Source organism: Trachypithecus francoisi, unplaced genomic scaffold (assembly GCF_009764315.1).
Source record: "Trachypithecus francoisi isolate TF-2019V2 unplaced genomic scaffold, Tfra_2.0 Lachesis_group16, whole genome shotgun sequence".
In the NCBI taxonomy this organism is placed as follows: domain Eukaryota; kingdom Metazoa; phylum Chordata; class Mammalia; order Primates; family Cercopithecidae; genus Trachypithecus; species Trachypithecus francoisi.
The window spans coordinates 9,345,828-9,362,674 of record NW_022681461.1 but is presented as its reverse complement, the minus strand read 5'-3'; the positions used below and the strand labels follow the sequence as shown (position 1 = coordinate 9,362,674).

The following is a 16,847-nucleotide window of genomic DNA, read 5'->3' as shown; positions in this document are numbered from 1 at the left end:
ATGAGAATCACTTGAACCGGGGAGGTGAAGGTTGCAGTGAGCTGAGATCACACCCCTTCACTCCAGCCTGGGCAACAGAGCACGACTGTCTCAAAAGAAAGAAAGAAAAAGAAAAAAACAAATGAACAAATACAATGTGTGAGACAAAGAAATAGTCTTTGAGGGAAAGACTCAAAAGAAGAATAAACTGAAAAATGAATCGGTGAGCTGTGTGATAACATCAAATGGCCTAATATATTTGTAATTTGAGGCCCAGATGTATCGGGATGGGGTGGAAGGAGGGATGGCCAAAAACATTTGAAGAAATAATGGCCTGTGTTTTCAAATTTGATGAAACTATAAACCCACAGCTCAAACAAACAAGAAAACCCAACAACCACAAGCAGAAGGAAAATGAAGAAAATCACACCAAAGCACAATATAGTAAAATTGCTGTCCAGGTGTGGTGGCTCACAGCTTGGAGATTAGAAGCAAGATGGAGTTGGTTAAGTTAGATCTCTTTCACTGTCTCAGTCATAATTTTACAAAGGTGGTTTCAATTGCAAAGACGAAATTATCATACTTCACTGAGAACACGAAATTGCAGTAAAGAAAGACTTTAATTGATGTGAGGCTGGTCACACCACATGAGAGACGGAGTTACTACTCGAATCAATATTACCAAAGGCTTAAAGGTTAGGGGTGTTTTAAAGATAGTTCGGTGGGCAGGGAGTTAGGGTATAGGTGCTGATGATTAGTTGAGGATTCAACCATAGGGGTATGGAAAATGGATCCTTATGTCTGAGTCGGCTTCTTGGTGGGTGTCCCAGGACTGGCTGAGTCATGGGCCTGGGTGGGGCCATCTAGTAGTAAAAAATGCGAACCCTGGAAAGACATTTCAAAAGGCCAATCTTAGGCTCTACAATAGTGATGTTATTTACAGGAATAATTGGGGAAGTTGCTAATCTTGTGACCTCTGGATTAATGTCGGATAACCATTTAAGTGATTTTGCAAAAGCAGTTTCAGAAATCGCGCACTCCTTAGCCATCACCCCTCAATTCCCCATTCCCCCCAGTCCTAGGTGTCAATATAATTTGTCTCCATGAATTTGTCTTTCAATTCATGAACATAGGATGCTTTTTAACTTATTTTGGCCTTTAATTGCCTTCAACATTATTTTATTCTTTTGGAATCTGTTATAAGTAGAATTCTTAATTTCATTTTCAGTTTGTTCATTGCTACTGTATAGAAATACAACTGATTTTTGTATATTGATCATATATCCTAAAACCTTGTTGAACTCATTTATTAGTTCTAAGAGGTTTTGTTTTGTTTTGTTTTTGAGACAGAGTTTCGCTCTTCTTGCCCAGGCTGGAGTGCAATGGCACTATCTTGGCTCACCACAACCTCCACCTCCTGGGTTCAAGCCATTCTCCTGCTTCAGCCTCCTGAGTAGCTGGGATTACAGGCATGCGCCACCACACACAGCTAATTTTGTATTTTTAGTAGAGACACGGTTTCTCCATGTCAGTCAGGCTGGTTTCAAACTCCTGACCTCAGGTGATTCACCTGCCTTGGCCTCCGAAAGTGCTGGGATTACAGGCATGAGCCACTGTGCCCAGACTGTTAGTTCTAAGAGTTTTTTTAGTGGATTCCTTAGGAACAAATTACTTTTAAATATATGAAAAGAGATCAACTTCTCCTATAATAATAAGATAAATGCAAATCCAGATTACCACAGGATATGATAAATTCACCTACTAAATTGGCAAAGATCTAAAATTTTGATATCATTGTGTAGATGATATCATTGTGTAGGTGTGGTATCTATTAAGACAAATACTCATACCTTTTCTTCAGAATTCTGAAACCACCATTGCAAAAGTATAACTGAGGCAGTAAAAGAGATCTAACCTAATGGTTCTAACTTCCAAGCTGTCCTTGTTCATCCCTGGGGGTAGGCTGAACTAACTTTGGGAATAACTTAGTTTAGAGTTTGAAGCAAAGATTTTTTTTTTTTTTTTTTTTTGAGACAGAGTCTTGCTCTGTTGCCCAGGCTGGAGTGCGGTGGCGCCATCTCTGCTCACTGCAAGCTCCGCCTCCCGGGTTTACGCCATTCTCCTGCCTCAGCCTCCCGAGTAGCTGGGACTACAGGCGCCCGCCACCTCGCCCGGCTAGTTTTTTGCATTTTTTTTTTTTTTTAGTAGAGACGGGGTTTCACCATGTTAGCCAGAATGGTCTCGGCCTCCCAAAGTGCTGGGATTACAGGCTTGAGCCACCGCGCCCGGCCTACAAAGCAAAGATGTTAACAGCTCTTTCCCAAAACAAACTCCCTTCTTGCCTGGGAACTAGACTGTCTTCGTAGAACTAACAAATTATTCAAAAGATTAGAAATTATGGTTTAGGAGTCATGCAGCTGGAGTCTACAAGATTCTGATCCTCCGCAAATTGCTGCTGGGGATAACAACACCATTGTAAAACCTAAGATCACTGCTTGAGACATTTTGTATACTCTGCACTTGATGGACCAGCTGGCACTACCCAAATTGATCAACTGGCTCATCTGATTTTGTGGCCTCCATTCAGAAACTGACTCAGCACAAGAGGACAGCTTATGATTTCATCTCCGACCCAATCAGCACTCCCGAATCACTGGCGCCACCCCTCACTCATCAAATTATCCTTAAAAACTCTGATCCCTGGCCAGGCACGATAGCTCACACCTGTAATCCCAGCACTTTGGGAGGCCAAGGCGGGTGGATAACGAGGTCAGGAGTTAGAGATCAGCCTGGCCAAGATGGTGAAACCCCATCTCTACTAAAAATACAAAAATTAGTCGGGTGTGGTGGTGCACACCTGTAGTCCCAGCAACTTGGGAGGCTGAGGCGGAAGAATAGCTTGAACCTGGGAGGCGGAGGTTGCGGTGAGCCGAGATCGCACCATTGCACTCCAACCTGGATGACAAGAGCGAAACTCCGTCTTAAAAACAAACAAAAAAACCCCACTCTGATCCCCGAATGCCTGGGGAGACCGATTTGAGTAATAATAAAATTCCCATCTCCGTATGGCTCTGTGCGAATTACTCTTTAAATTGGCTCTGTCTAGCCAGCAGGCAAGGTGAACCTTTTAGGTGGTTATACATTTATAAAATACCTTCCTTCTCAACATAACCATAATGTCACCATCATCCCACTCCCCAATAAAATAATTATCTGTGATCTTCAAGTACCCAGTATACTTGCTGTTGCCAATTATTATTATTATTATTATTGGGACGGAGTTTCACTGTTGACACCCAGGCTGGAGTGCAGTGGCGCTATCTCGGCTTAATGCAACCTCTGCCTCCTGAGTTCAAGGGATTCTCCTGCCTCAGCCTCCTGAGTGGCTGGAATTGCAGGCACCCGCCACCACACCTGGCTAATTTTTGTATTTGTAGTAGAGACGGGGTTTCACCATCTTAAATGGGTGAAACATTGCACCCAGCCTGACAATTATTATACTATCCTTTTCATGAGCACTCCATCAGGTCAAATCCTGTCCCCAAAAGTTTATTACAGTCTTCTACATGGTCTCCTATATCTCAAAATTCCTCCTCTCCATTTTCTCTAGATAGCACCAGATTAACTCAGCAAAGTTTACCCCACAAACCTGACCGAACAACTTAAATGGTTTCCAACTGTATGGTGAAACTCCTTTATAAAAGTGTAGTTCTGTATATAACTTATTTTGATCCTTGACATAACTCTGTAAGAATGGGCAATGAGAGTTTAAATTTCCGCAATATCCTGGCGCTTCACAACCCGTGTCCTAATAAATCCACATGACCAGGTATTCCCAGACCATGTCATGCATTTATTCATAATTAACAGTTGTTGAACCCTTACTGTGCTCTAGGAGTATACTGATAATGAAAACAGAGTTTGTTGTTCCCTCTGGACTTTATAATGGGCTAGGAGAACAGAGGATACACAAGTAAACAAATTGATATCTATGCAATTACAAAAAGGGATCTATGCTACAAGTGGAAACAACAAAGGTGTAAGTAAAAGAGAGTAATAGTGGGCAATCTACTTGTGCAGGTGGTCAGGGGAGGCTTCTCTGAGGAGGTGATATTCAAAAGCATTTATTTGCCTGCTGTGCAGAAAATGACCTATAGGGAGGTGGGGAATCAGCCAAGGGAAATGGAAAGAAGCCTGGTAAGTTGACCAGATGGCTGAACTCTGCTCCTGCTGTTTCTCTCTTCAAGTCCTCCACTGAGTAAACATTTCCTGAGTACCATGTGATGTCTCCCTGCTCCCCAACCCTGTGATGTGTAAATGTTCTTGTGGATACAGACTTTGTGCCCCCTCCAGAGGCTAATGAACAATGGTATCTGCTGAACTAGGGAATGGAAGGGCTGTTTTGGTTTTCTTTTCTTTCTTTCTTTTTTTTTTTTTGACGTGGAGTGTTGCTCTTGTCACCCAGGCTGGAGTACAATGGCGCGATCTCGGCTCACTGCAACCTTCGCCTCCTGGGTTCAAGCGATTCTCCTGCTTCAGCCTCCCGAGTAGCTGGGATTACAGGCATGCGCCACCACACCCGGCTAACTTTGTACTTTTAGTAGAGACGAGGTTTCTCCGTGTTGGTTAGGCTGGTCTCGAACTCCTGACCTCAGGTGATCCGCCCTCCTCGGCCTCCCAAAGTGCTGGGATTACAGGCGTGAGCCACCGTGCCCGGCCTCTGGTTTTCTTTATACAGACAGGGACAGTGGTTTGAGAGAAGCCTGGAAGGGCATGGCACTACAATTTGTGATTTTGCTGAGGCTCCAGGAGCATGGCATGAAGCCACAGTATAAATTAGTCTGGAGAGGGGATGCCTTCCAAGAGACACAGTTCCTGGGTTCTCTTTGCCCCTTGTAGTCCCACTGCTGTCTGGCTTCCAGTGGCAGGCTAGTTTGGGGGAGAAAAAAAAAAATATTTTCCCTCAACCCTCTCTGAGTTCTTCGCTGAGATGGACTGCTAGAACAAAAGACAGATTAACAAGAGAAAAGCAAACAACTTTATTGACATGACTACCTTATAAATACATGGGAGATAACTCAGAGAAATGAGACAATCTCAAGAGTAGATCTCAAAGAGGTAGCTTCAGACTTCCCTACCATCATTCCCTGACACAAATAATGAAAGGTGTGGGCCAGACCACCCTCATCCTCTGCTAGGACCACCTGGCCAAGAGGTACAGGGTAAACAAAAGCCAGGTTTGTGATGCAGATTGAGCTTGTGTTTTTTGCATTAATAAGAGTTTCCAAGGCTGGGCATGGTGGCTCACACATGTAATCCCAGCACTTTGGGAGGCTGAGGCGGGTGGCCCACCTGAGGTCGGGAGTTTGAGATCACCCTGACCAACATGGAGAAACCCTGTCTCTACTTAAAAAAAAAAACAAAATGAAACACAAAATTAGCTGGGTGTGGTGGCACATGCCTGTAAGCCCAGCTACTCGGGAGGCTGAGGCAGGAGAATCACTTGAACCCAGGAAGGGGAGGTTGCGGTGAGCCAAGATAGCGCCACTGCACTACAGCCTGGGCAACAAGAGCGAAACTCTGTCTCAAAAACATAAAATAAAATAAAATAAGAATTTGCTGGCCGGGCGCGGTGGCTCACGCCTGTAATCCCAGCACTTTGGGAGGCCGAGGCGGGTGGATCACAAGGTCAGGAGATCGAGACTATCCTGGCTAAGACGGTGAAACCCCATCTCTGCTAAAAATACAAAAAATTAGCCGGGCGCGTTGGCAGGCATCTGTAGTCCCAGCTACTTGGGAGGCTGAGACAGGAGAATGGCGTGAACCCGGGAGGTGGAGGTTGCAGTGAGCCGAGATCACGCCACCGCACTCCAGCCTGGGTGATGAGCAAGACTCCATCTCAAAAAAAAAAAAAAAAAAAGATTTGCAATGATTTAGTCATCCTTGTCTTCCTGGTACAGAGAGGAAAGCACCATTACAAATGCAGATTTTCTTTTTTTTTTTTTTTTCTTTTGAGGCGGAGTCTCGCTCTGCCGCCCGGACTGGAGTGCAGTGGCCGGATCTCAGCTCACTGCAAGCTCCGCCTCCCGGGTTTACGCCATTCTCCTGCCTCAGCCCCCCGAGTAGCTGGGACTACAGGCGCCCGCCACCTCGCCCGGCTAATTTTTTGTATTTTTAGTAGAGACGGGGTTTCACCGTGTTAGCCAGGATGGTCTCCATCTCCTGACCTCGTGATCCGCCCGTCTCGGCCTCCCAAAGTGCTGGGATTACAGGCTTGAGCCACCGCGCCCGGCCGCAGATTTTCTTTACAGAATAAGTTTCCCTTACAAAAGGATAACTGTTGACTGTTTTCAGTTTCTCCTGTGTCTGTTGTTTCCCAAAATAATCAGTTTAAAGTAATCTTATGTCAAAGAGGCATATTTGGAATGGCATATACTGGTCTCCTACAGACATGTTTTGAGGTGGCGTGTGCTGAACTCCACCATTGGCTTCCTCTCCCTTTAATTCTCCCTTTAATAGGAATGTAAATAACATTCCTAGGAGGCCATTGATCTCCACTGAGCTCCTGCACCAGCGCTAACAAACCAATCCAAGATGGAGTCCCTCCTGTTAAAGTTTGATGTCACCAAACTGAAACTAAGTTAGCTGACCTGAGAAATCGGGAGGGGGGGGTTGGAAAGAGAGAGAGAAAATAGAGAGAGAGAGAGAGAAAAGTCAAATTCCCAAACAGGCCAGCTTTAGCTGGCTTGATAAGGGAGTCTCTTCTGCTTTAACCCTTATACGGAAAGCAACTTTGAACCTACCAATTTGCTTTTTTGTTCTTTGTTTCTGCTTTCTTCATCCTTTTACCTAAGGACTAAGCTCTGATTTTTTTTTTTTATCTTGCCAAAATTCCTATCTAAGGGGTCTGGGGAATCATGCCCTACAAATCATATCAGATAGGTTTTATTTAACCTTGTATATTGTGACTTACTTTCCAATCTGACTCCGGCGTAACATGGAAGAAAATCAAAATACTTTACCCCAAATCATGTTTCTCGGCCGTATCTTGAAATGGCCCTGCAAAGCCATGTCTTAGGGGAAACATCCACATTCTACAGAGAATCCCCTTTCCCCCATTTATTTATTTATTTTTAACCTTTCTCCCTTTCCAGATCCAGGAGATAAATCAACTAAGTACCAGGCACCCTTTTAGGTCCAATAAGAAACATTTCACAATCTGCTCTCTCTGAAGTCTACTATCTGAGAGCTTCCTCTGCACAATAAAACTTGGTCTCCACAATCCTTTATCTTAACCTGACCATTTCCCTTCTACTGATCCCAGGTCTTCAGATAAACTCAACCAATTGTTCATCAGAAAATGTTTAAATTTACCTATAGCCTGGTAGCCCCCTCTTTGAGTTCTCCTGTCTTTCAGAACCAAACCAATGTATTTCTTAAATGTATTTGATTGATGTCTCAGGCCTCCATAAAATAATATAAAATCAAGCTGTGCCCCGACCACCTTGGGCGCATGTTCTCAGTGTTATAAATAAAGTTTTGGTGCCACAAAAAAAATAGCACTCGAATATAAAATTTTCTTTTAATTCTCAGCAAGGCAAGATACTTCTATAGAAGGGTGCACCCTCACAGATGGAGCAATGGTGAGCGCACACTTGGACAAGGGAGGGGAAGGGGTTCTTATCCCTGACGCACATGGCCTCTGCTGCTGTGTCGTTCCTTTATTGGCTAGGGTTAGAGGGCACAGGATAAATTAATTCTGACTGGCTAATTTAAAGAGAGTGACGGGGTGAGGGGTTTGGCAGGAAAAATGGTTATGACAGAGCAGGTAAACGGAATGAGTCAGGGTGGAGCAGGTAATCCAAAAAGGTTGATTTATGAGAAAGTTAATTTTAAAAGTAGAAGGCAAAGAATTGAACATACTGACATACTGATTGTTTGAAAATAAATTTAGAATTCATATCTAACATCAGGACCATCTGAGGGCGGTGTCACAGGCCATGGTCACTCATATTTGGCTAAGAATAAATCTCTTAAAGGTTTACTCTCAACATATCCATCCAAAATACTCACTGCCCACATTGCAGAGACGAGCGCTTGAAATCTCTTCTTGTTCTGAGGGTTGCATGATGGTGAATTGTTCTTTGGTCAAAGAAACTCCGTTAAACTTATCTTGTCTGATATTTTTCTTTATCAGGAAGAAGCTTTGGTGTGGAGTCCAGTAGTCTGAGGGTTCCTGAGAAGTAAACTAAACAGGCCCCCACCATTCAAGACTCACACTCTAGCAAGGTGACAGGATGGTGGGAGAAAGGGTCAGAGGATGGGGCTGGACCTAGGACTGGGGGTGGCTCCTTCAGAGACCACCCAGTTTTATTTTTTTTTAAACCAATTACTTCCCATGGAAGAATAACTTCTGTATTGAAGTTGTAGCACGAACATGGGGAAGCCATCCGCAGGCTCTAAACTGTCAATAAGCCCTGAGCCGTTCTGGAACTTGCCCAAGCTGGTATGGAACTCCTGGGTTCAAGCAATCCTCCTGCCTAGGCCTCCCAAAGTGGTGGGATTACAGGGGTGAGCCACAGTGCCCACCCTTTAGTGTCTTTATTGACCCCCTACTCTCACCAGACTTTTGTCCAGGCAGTGGAGATACAGCACAGAATAGAGGAAAGGATGTATGCTCTGGGAGCTTACAAGACTATGATATGTGATAGAGCACTAGAGGAGGCATGGAGCATGCTCCCATCCTTGCCAGCCTCCTGGAACCCAGGTGAGCAGGCAACACCCGGAGAGGCTCCCAGCAGGGCTGTGTGTGCTCAGTTTGTTTCTGCCCCATCTCTGTGCTTTCCTTGTTTGTTCCCCTCCTCTGGTCCTAATGCTGACCATCTAGGCAGGTGCTGGTCACTTCGGTTCTGCCCGACAGCCTGGATGGACTCCACACTTCCTCATGTAGAGCCTGTATCAGTTGTGGCTCTCAGAGATTCGGCCCCAGTGCCTCATCACATCCAACACAGAAGAGCTGCCTCTGTCTCAGTGAGGCCACCATCTTATCAGGATTCACATGTTAGGTGTCTTAGTGTATTATCTGTTGCTTGAAACTGGGTAATTATAAAGAAAGGGAATTTCTTTTTTTTTTGAGATACAGTTTCACTTTGCTGCCTAGGCTGGAGTGCAGTGGCATGATCTTGACTCACTGCAACCTCCACCTCCCACGTTCAAGCAATTCTTGTGCCTCAGACTCCCAAATAGCTGGGACTACAGGCACGTGCCACCATGCCCAGATAATTTTTATATTTTCAGTAGAGACGGGGCTTCACCGTGTTGGCCAGGTTAGTCTCTAACCCCTGACTTCAGGTGATCCGCCCTCCTTTGCCTCCCAAAGTGCTGGTATTATAGGCATGAGACACCATGCCCAGCCACAAGGGAAATTTATTTCTTACAGTTATGGAGGCTGGGAAGTCCAAGCTCAAGAGGGCCTTCTTGCTAGTGGGGACTCTCTGCAGAGTCCTGAGGCTGTGCAGGGCATCACATGGAGAAGGGGCTGAGTGAGCTCACTTGCTAGCTCAGGTCTCTCTTCCTCTTATAAAACCATCAGTTCCACTTTCACAACAACCCATTAATCCACTAATCCATGTATGGACTATTCCTCTTAAAAGCCCCACCTCTCAATATTGCCACATTGGGGACTGAATTTCAACATGAGTTTGGAGGAGGTAAACATTCAAACCATAGCATTTAGAGTTGCCTAATCAGCACATCCATAAATCTATAGCTACGAGTGTGAGTGGGAGAGCCAGCATGAACCTCAAGCCCTCATATTGAGGGCCAACATGTTACTATTCACTCAGTGGGAGAACCTGAGCAGTCCTAGCTGGATGACCGCTGCCTGACCAATCTGCGTATGACACACGCAAGCACTGGGGAGACAGCATCCTTTCCTAAAGGTGGATCTTCAAGCTCACCCACCTAGACGTTAAGCCAATCAAATAATTATCCATGGGCTTGGGGTATATACTGGATACTGAATACTTTTTGCTGTGTTGAATAATTCTATAATAAATATACTAATTTGAAAAGGATCCCTAGGGTCAGTTCCCAATTATTACATCAATGCCAGTGGGGTGAACATATCAAGGTTCACTGTAGATATTAACCACCCCTCATGCCTTTGGTATCTCTTCCTTCTTCCACTCCAAATCACAAGTATACTCATACTCAGGGCAGAAATCCTCCCAAGTAGGAGCCCAGGAACCCAGAAGTAAAAGAGACATACACCTAGTATAGGCCAAGGCTTTTATTTATTTATTTATTTTTGAGATGGAGTTTCGCTCTTGTTGCCCAGGCTGGAGTGCAATGGCGCAATCTCGGCTCACTGCAACCTCTGCCTCCCAGGTTCAAGCGATTCTTCTGTCTCCTGAGTGGCTGGGATTACAGGCACCCGCTACCACACCTAGCTAATTTTTTTGTATTTTTAGTAGAGAAGGGGTTTCACCACGTTGGCCAGGCTGGTCTCTCTAACTCCTGACCTCAGGTGATCTGCCCACCTCTGCCTCCCAAAGTGTTGGGATTACAGGCATCAGCCACTGCGCCCAGCCGGCCAAGGTTTTTAACATGCCAATTTGTATTTAATAAGCTTGCTATAGGAGGAAAAACGTATGTAGAACCTCTGATCCAATCTTAGAAGTTGAGTATGGTTGAGAAACTGTAAAGAGATTAGCTATATGCCAGGGCTGGTGGTGCATGCTTGCAGCTCCAGCTATTCAGGAAGCCAAGGTGAATGATGGAGAGTTCAAGCAGACCTGGGCGAAATAGCAAGACCCCTTCTCCAAAATATAACAAAAGCAAAATGAAAGAAATTTGCTATACATGTAAGTTCTCAAAATATTTCATTAGCAAGTTGGAGGACAGCAGGAGCTGCCTGGCAAGTTGAATCAATGTGTCTTAGTATCCTAGAAATTCATAAATTAACTTGAATTCTATTTTTCCAATTTTTTATTTTCAAGTTTGTTTTCCAGAAAAGTTGAAAAAAACTGCACAGTGAACCCACCTAGACTCATCACTTAGATCCACCAACTATTAACAGTTTGTTACATTTGCTTTACCTCCATATAAAATACATCAGTCTCTGAGGCATTTATATGTCAGCTGTAGCCATCAGGACTCTTACCTAATGATTCAGCACTAACATCCTAAGAACTAGGACATTCTTGTAAACAGGCATTATCACACCGAAAAATCTAATGATGACACAATACTGCCTACTATATAGTCCATATATAACAACAAAGTTTCTCAGTTGTCCCTCAAATCTCTCTCACAACTTTTTTGCCTTCAATGCAGTGCTGCATCAGGGGTCACTCGATGGACTGACCCAGTTGTTATTTGTCTAGATCAATTCCCTAGCTTGAATTTTTGAAGACTGCAGTGCAGGGAAATTGTTTTGCTGAGTGTCTTCCAACCTGGATTTTTCTTATTTTTTTTCCCAACTTGATTCACTTAAACATTTTTGGCAGTTATACATGGGTAATATAAAAACCCATTTGTGACATTCTAATGAGCTAATTAGCAAGGCCTTAGATGCAGTTGAGATAAGTACTCCTCTGGAGTATGACCTTGGCTGATATAGGTCTGGGTGACATTACTGGACTGTGCATTCTTTTTTTTTTACTTTAAATTTTTTTTTGAGACAGAGTCTCACTCTGATGCCCAGGCTGGAGTGCAGCGGTGTAATCTCGGCTCACTGCAACCCCTGCATCCTGGGTTCAAGCAATTCTCCTGCCTCAGCCTCCCAGGTAGCTGGGATTACTGGTGCCTGCCACCATGGCTGGCTAATTTTTTTATTTTTAGTAGAAATGGGGTTTCACCACATTGGCCAGGCTGGTCTTGAACTCCTGACCTCAAGTGATCTGCCTGCCTCGGCCCCCCGCAAAGTGTTGGGATTACAAGCGTGAGCCATCGCACCCGGCTGGCCTTTTTAAAATTTTAAAACATTTTATTTACTTATTGTAGAGTTGGGGTCTTGCTATGTTGCCCAGGCTGGTCTTGAACTCCTGGGCTCAAGCCATCCTCCCAACCTTGGCCTCCCAAAGTGCTGGGACTACAGGCATAAGCCACAATGCTGTGTATTCTCTCTTTTTTTTTTTTTGAGATGGAGTCTGACTCTGTCACCCAGGCTGGAGTGCAGTGGCACAGTCTCGGCTCACTGCAACCCCTGCCTCCTGGGTTCAAGCAATTCTCCTGCCTCAGCCTCTGGAGCAGCTGGGATTACAGTCATGCACCACCACACCTGGCTAATTTTTGTCTTTTTAGCTGAGATAGGGTTTCACTGTGTTGGCCAGGCTGGTCTCAAACACCTGACCTCAAGTGATCCACTTGCCTCAGCCTCCCAAAGTGCTGGGATTACAGGTGTGAGCCACTGTTCTTAGCCTTTGTAAAATTTTTTAAAATTTTATTTACTTTAATTTAGAGTTGAGGTCTTGCTATGTTGCCCAGGCTGGTCTCGAACTCCTGGGCTCAAGCCATCCTCCAGCCTCAGTCTCCCAAAGTGTTGGGATTACAGGTGTAAGCCACAGTCCTGCGTATTCTCAACAGCTCCCAATGTGATCATTACTAGTGGCACATTTTAAATCAGGGGTTGGGGGATGGAGATGGAGGTGGGGCAACATATTTGACTTTGAAGACGTTTTCTGTAAATTTTGGAGGAGCGTGTGGAGGCCAGGGATGCCCTAAAACATCCTACAAAGCATGGAACCGACCCCACACGAAAGGATTACCCCATCCCCAAAGCCAACAGTGCTGAGGTGGAGAAACCCAGGGGTCTCACCAACGAGATGAACTCTTCCAACCAGCAGACTTTTTGGCACCTACCTTCTTCCCATCCCTCTGTTTCTGAGATAATCCCACTATAAGACATTCAACAGGCCTGGCATGGTGGCTCACGCCTGTAATCCTAGCACTTTAGGAGGCTGTGGCCAGCGGATTGCTTGAGGCCAGGAGTTTGAGACCAGCCTGGCCAACATGGCAAAATACCGTCTCTACTAAAAATATTTTTAAAAATTAGCTGGATATGGTGGTGCGCGCCTGTAATCCCAGCAACTCGAGAGGCTGAGGTATGAGGATTGCTTGAACCCAAGAAGCAGAGGTTGCAGTGGGCCGAGATCATGCCACTGCACCGTAGCCTTGGAAACAGAGCGAAACTCCGTCTAAACAAACACACAAAAAAGACATTAAATACACAAATGAGTAATTTCTCAACACTTGGGAACTGTAAGTACAGCGATACACTTTTATATCTCAGTATTGAAATTAGCCCTCTAGTTGGCCTGTGAACGTCCCATGCCTGCCAAGTGTGTCATCTGAGACAAGCACTTCAATTTGTTTGAGTAGGCATCTATCAATCTTATTTGGAAGAAAAGGTGCCAGTCAAACCCCAAAGAGTATTGCTAGTAATTGTGCTGCAGTTTAGAGTGTTTAAGGTGCTTTCCAATAACATGTTCTGAAATTTGATCTGACAACGCTTTGGGAGGCGGTTTATTACGATGAGGCTGCGCTGTCGCACTCGAGGAACCGGGTCAGTGACCTGCTCCAGGACACGGGGCTAGCGGGGAGGGGAGAGCGCCTGAACTCAGCCTTCAAGTCCTGCACTCGACTCTGCAGGAGTAAAAACTATTCTTGACGCTACCTCTCTCCCTTCTCCTGCAAACAAGCAACAAAATGCTGAAAAAGCATCTTAACTGAAACGGAAGTCAAATGAATTCGCGTGCGATCATGGGAATTTTTGGCTCCTAACCTTGCGAGTAGAGCTGGGTGACTTCCATTTCTGGTGGGGGAGTGGAAACAGGTTTCTGGGCTTGCAGAAGCCACATCCCGTCCCCACACAACCTAGGCCAGGCCAGGTATTTGTAGGTGAGGCTCCGGGGCTCCAGCTAACCTGAGCTACCTGGGCTGGGCTTTGTGCGGGGAGGCAGCAAGCGAGGTGAGCGGGCGACGACGCCGGCCTCTACGCAGTGCGGTGGTGAAGACATCTCTTCCAGGGAGTCACAGGAAGCAAATCCATCCTTTTAAAGGGCTCGCGTCCCGCGGTCCTGAACCGGCGCGCTGGAGCAGTAATGCGGCGTTCTCCAAGGTTCAGGGCTCACGGCCCAGCCCTGTGATCCAGCTTCCTCAGTCTTCGCGGTGTGCACTACTCAGGACCACTTGCGGCTTACGTGCCAGGACAAAGGGGGCTTGTCCTTTCTTCAACGTCCTACTGCGCAAAAACGAAGTCCTTCTGAGGCTGCGTGCCTTCCGGGAGAAGTTGCGCCCCCTCAGGCGCCTGGGCTCCGCGCGCCTGCCACCGCCCATTCACCTCGCGCACCTGGCATTCCCGGTCTCGGGCCCCGCCCTGCCGCCAGCCAGGTGAGAGGGACCGGGCCCCGCCCCCGCCGGCCCCGCCTCGCCCCACTGCGCCTGCGCAGTCCGCCGTCGGCGCCAGGCGCCGGGGCGGCGCGGCCGTCGCAGTTCGGCGGGCGCAGTGCGCGTGCGCCCTGGCTGCTGGGGGGCGGGCGGCATCCGCGGCGAGGGAGCGGGGGCGGGGAGGCGCCGTCTGGCTCGGGCTGGGGCCGGCGGGAGCGCGAACGAGAGACGACGGAACCTGTGGGCCTGTGGACTGCAGCCTAGGCGGCCAGCAGGTGAGGCCCGCGCAGGGCGGGCGTGGGTCGTGAGGGGGTGCGGGCTGCCGGCGGGCCAGGGGTGCGGCGGCCTGCCCGGGGGCGCAGGTGAGCGCGGCCCGCGCGGGGCCCGGCGGAGCATTGTCCAGCGGGCGGCGCCCGCACAGCGCCCCCTGCCGGCCGGGCCACGGCGGGGACCCGGGCGGGGCGGGCCTGGGCCTCCGGGCGGGCGCGCGCTCCTTTGTTCGCCGGCCCCCACTCCTCAGTCCCCCCATCTCCGCCGCCCCCCGCCAACATGGCCGCCACCCTCCCGTCCCCAGTTTCCCGGCCGCCGCTGGCCCCTTAGCGCGCGCTTTGTTTGGAGCCGGGCGGGGAGGCCCGCGGGCGGGGGGCGGCGGCGCTGCGCAGTCGGGCGCGGGGAGGGGGCGCTGCGCCAGAATGCGGGCGGGGAGGGGGAGCGTTGCATAATCCCGGGCCGGCGACGGAGGCGGGGCGGGGGGAGGGGCGGGACCCCGGCGCGGCGGGTCGGGTCACCCCGGGGACGCGGGCCTGCCTTCGGGCCACCCCTCCCAGGCCCGGGGGGATGGCCGCGGACCTTGCAAGTTGCAGGCTCCGCGGATGCGCGGGTTTCCGCGGCGCCGGAACGCCCACCGGCCAGTCCTCGCGCCCGCGCAGCCCCTTTCCTGATGCGCCCGTCTCCTCGCCGCCCTCCGTGGGGGCGCGGCGAATGGGTTGCGTGCTCTGGAGAGAGACAGGCACTCTCCTCTCGAGGCATCGTGAGTGACCTTGGATGTATTCGTCAAGGAATGTGTTGAAATGAATTGTGTGATGCGGGAACTGCGCAGCGCCTCGGGTTTGGCTTTCTCGAGCATCTTATTGCATTGATTGTGCGTTCTCGATTTTACAGAGGTTCGTTTTGAGTAATGGCTTCAGTAATGTCATCGCATACGCATTTCGAAGTTTGTTTATGCATTTGCTTTTACATTTATTCTCTTTTTATTTATAATTTTTGAATCAGATTTTGTGTTTTGGAGAGATTTTCCGTGCGTGGTGGAAGTGTTTTTACTCTTGGTAAATATGGATTGTTTGACTATTTTATCACGTTCATCACAAAACAATACCAGGAACATTTAAACGTCTTAAAGGATTTCACGCTACGTGACGTGTGCCAAAGACGACTTACGCACCAAAACGCAAATACCTGTCTAACTTTTTTTCTTTTGGAATTTTCTGGAAGGAATTCTATGCAATCCGAAAGGATTGATGGAGGGTACAGTAATTGCTTTCTACATCGCTTTTGTTAAGCAGTGAAAATTAAGCTTGGAGATTTATATCTGGACATACTGAGTTTTTAAACACTCTTTTGAAGTGAAATTTTGGAAAGGGCAAGTAAAATGAGTGTTCTTCCAACCTCCCTACTCCCCCCCAGCTTTAGTTAAAAGGCAAACACCAAAATATTGTAGTAGCTGGTAATTTGCAGAACGTTCGTTATCAGATTTGATAATTATATATTAAGGTACAGTATGTGTATGCTAGTAGATCGTAGATTCTTACGAAAAATAGAATTTCTTTATAATCTTTTGAGTAGCGAAATGGTTACTTTTACAATGGTTATGAATTGGGTCAAGGCAAAAGGGCCAGTATATGTCTTCAGTCATCTTTTTATGCCTGAAATCCAGGGAACAGTGAAAATGGATGTTCCCTGGAACAGCCATTGCGATGCCATATGTTGGTCATTGGTGTCCTTACAGTGTATCTCAGATAATTGTATGTCTGCCTTGTGGACTGAGGGATCACAATATTGATGTGGCTAATGTGTGCCCCTCTGCATTTTGTGGGTAGTGTCTCAAATTTGGCTATCATATTGATGAGAGTTATTAATTTGGTTTTTATTGACAGAAATTTAGGTGGTTTTCACTTCCGAGTGACTTACCTGATTGCACTTAGTTATAACGTTACTGGTTGCACTCCTTAATTGCTAGCATCTTTTTTCTAGTATGTTCGATATACAATTCTTTTGGTTTATCCTTTAAAATATTTGCTGAGAAAGCATTTAAATGTTAATACTGTATTTACATTTGCTGGACGTTTAATTCAGTGTGTCTTCTTTCCCTTTCCATGAATGAAAAGAAACTGGAAGAAGAGAATCAACTATTTCGTGCAAGTATTTTGTTCAGTTTAGAAGATATTATGGTATTGTGAAAACAGTGTAGTCTGGAGTTC

At 46.9% G+C, this 16,847-nt stretch overlaps 1 protein-coding gene across 7 annotated transcripts in view; it reads left to right on the top strand.

Annotated features, from left to right (window-relative positions):
• Positions 1-13,217: 13,217 nt before the first annotated feature.
• SPIN1 (spindlin 1) overlaps positions 13,218-16,847 on the top strand; it is a 90,329-nt gene continuing 86,699 nt past the window's right edge. For 2 of the 7 annotated variants that reach the window (XM_033236877.1, XM_033236878.1), the window contains exon 1: positions 14,498-14,645. The gene's annotated coding sequence lies outside the window, so the exon portion shown is untranslated. Of the gene's footprint in view, positions 14,374-14,432; positions 14,646-15,182; positions 15,534-16,847 lie in introns of those variants that run through there. The other 5 variants (XM_033236876.1, XM_033236873.1, XM_033236879.1 and 2 more) reach the window with 5 other exon arrangements.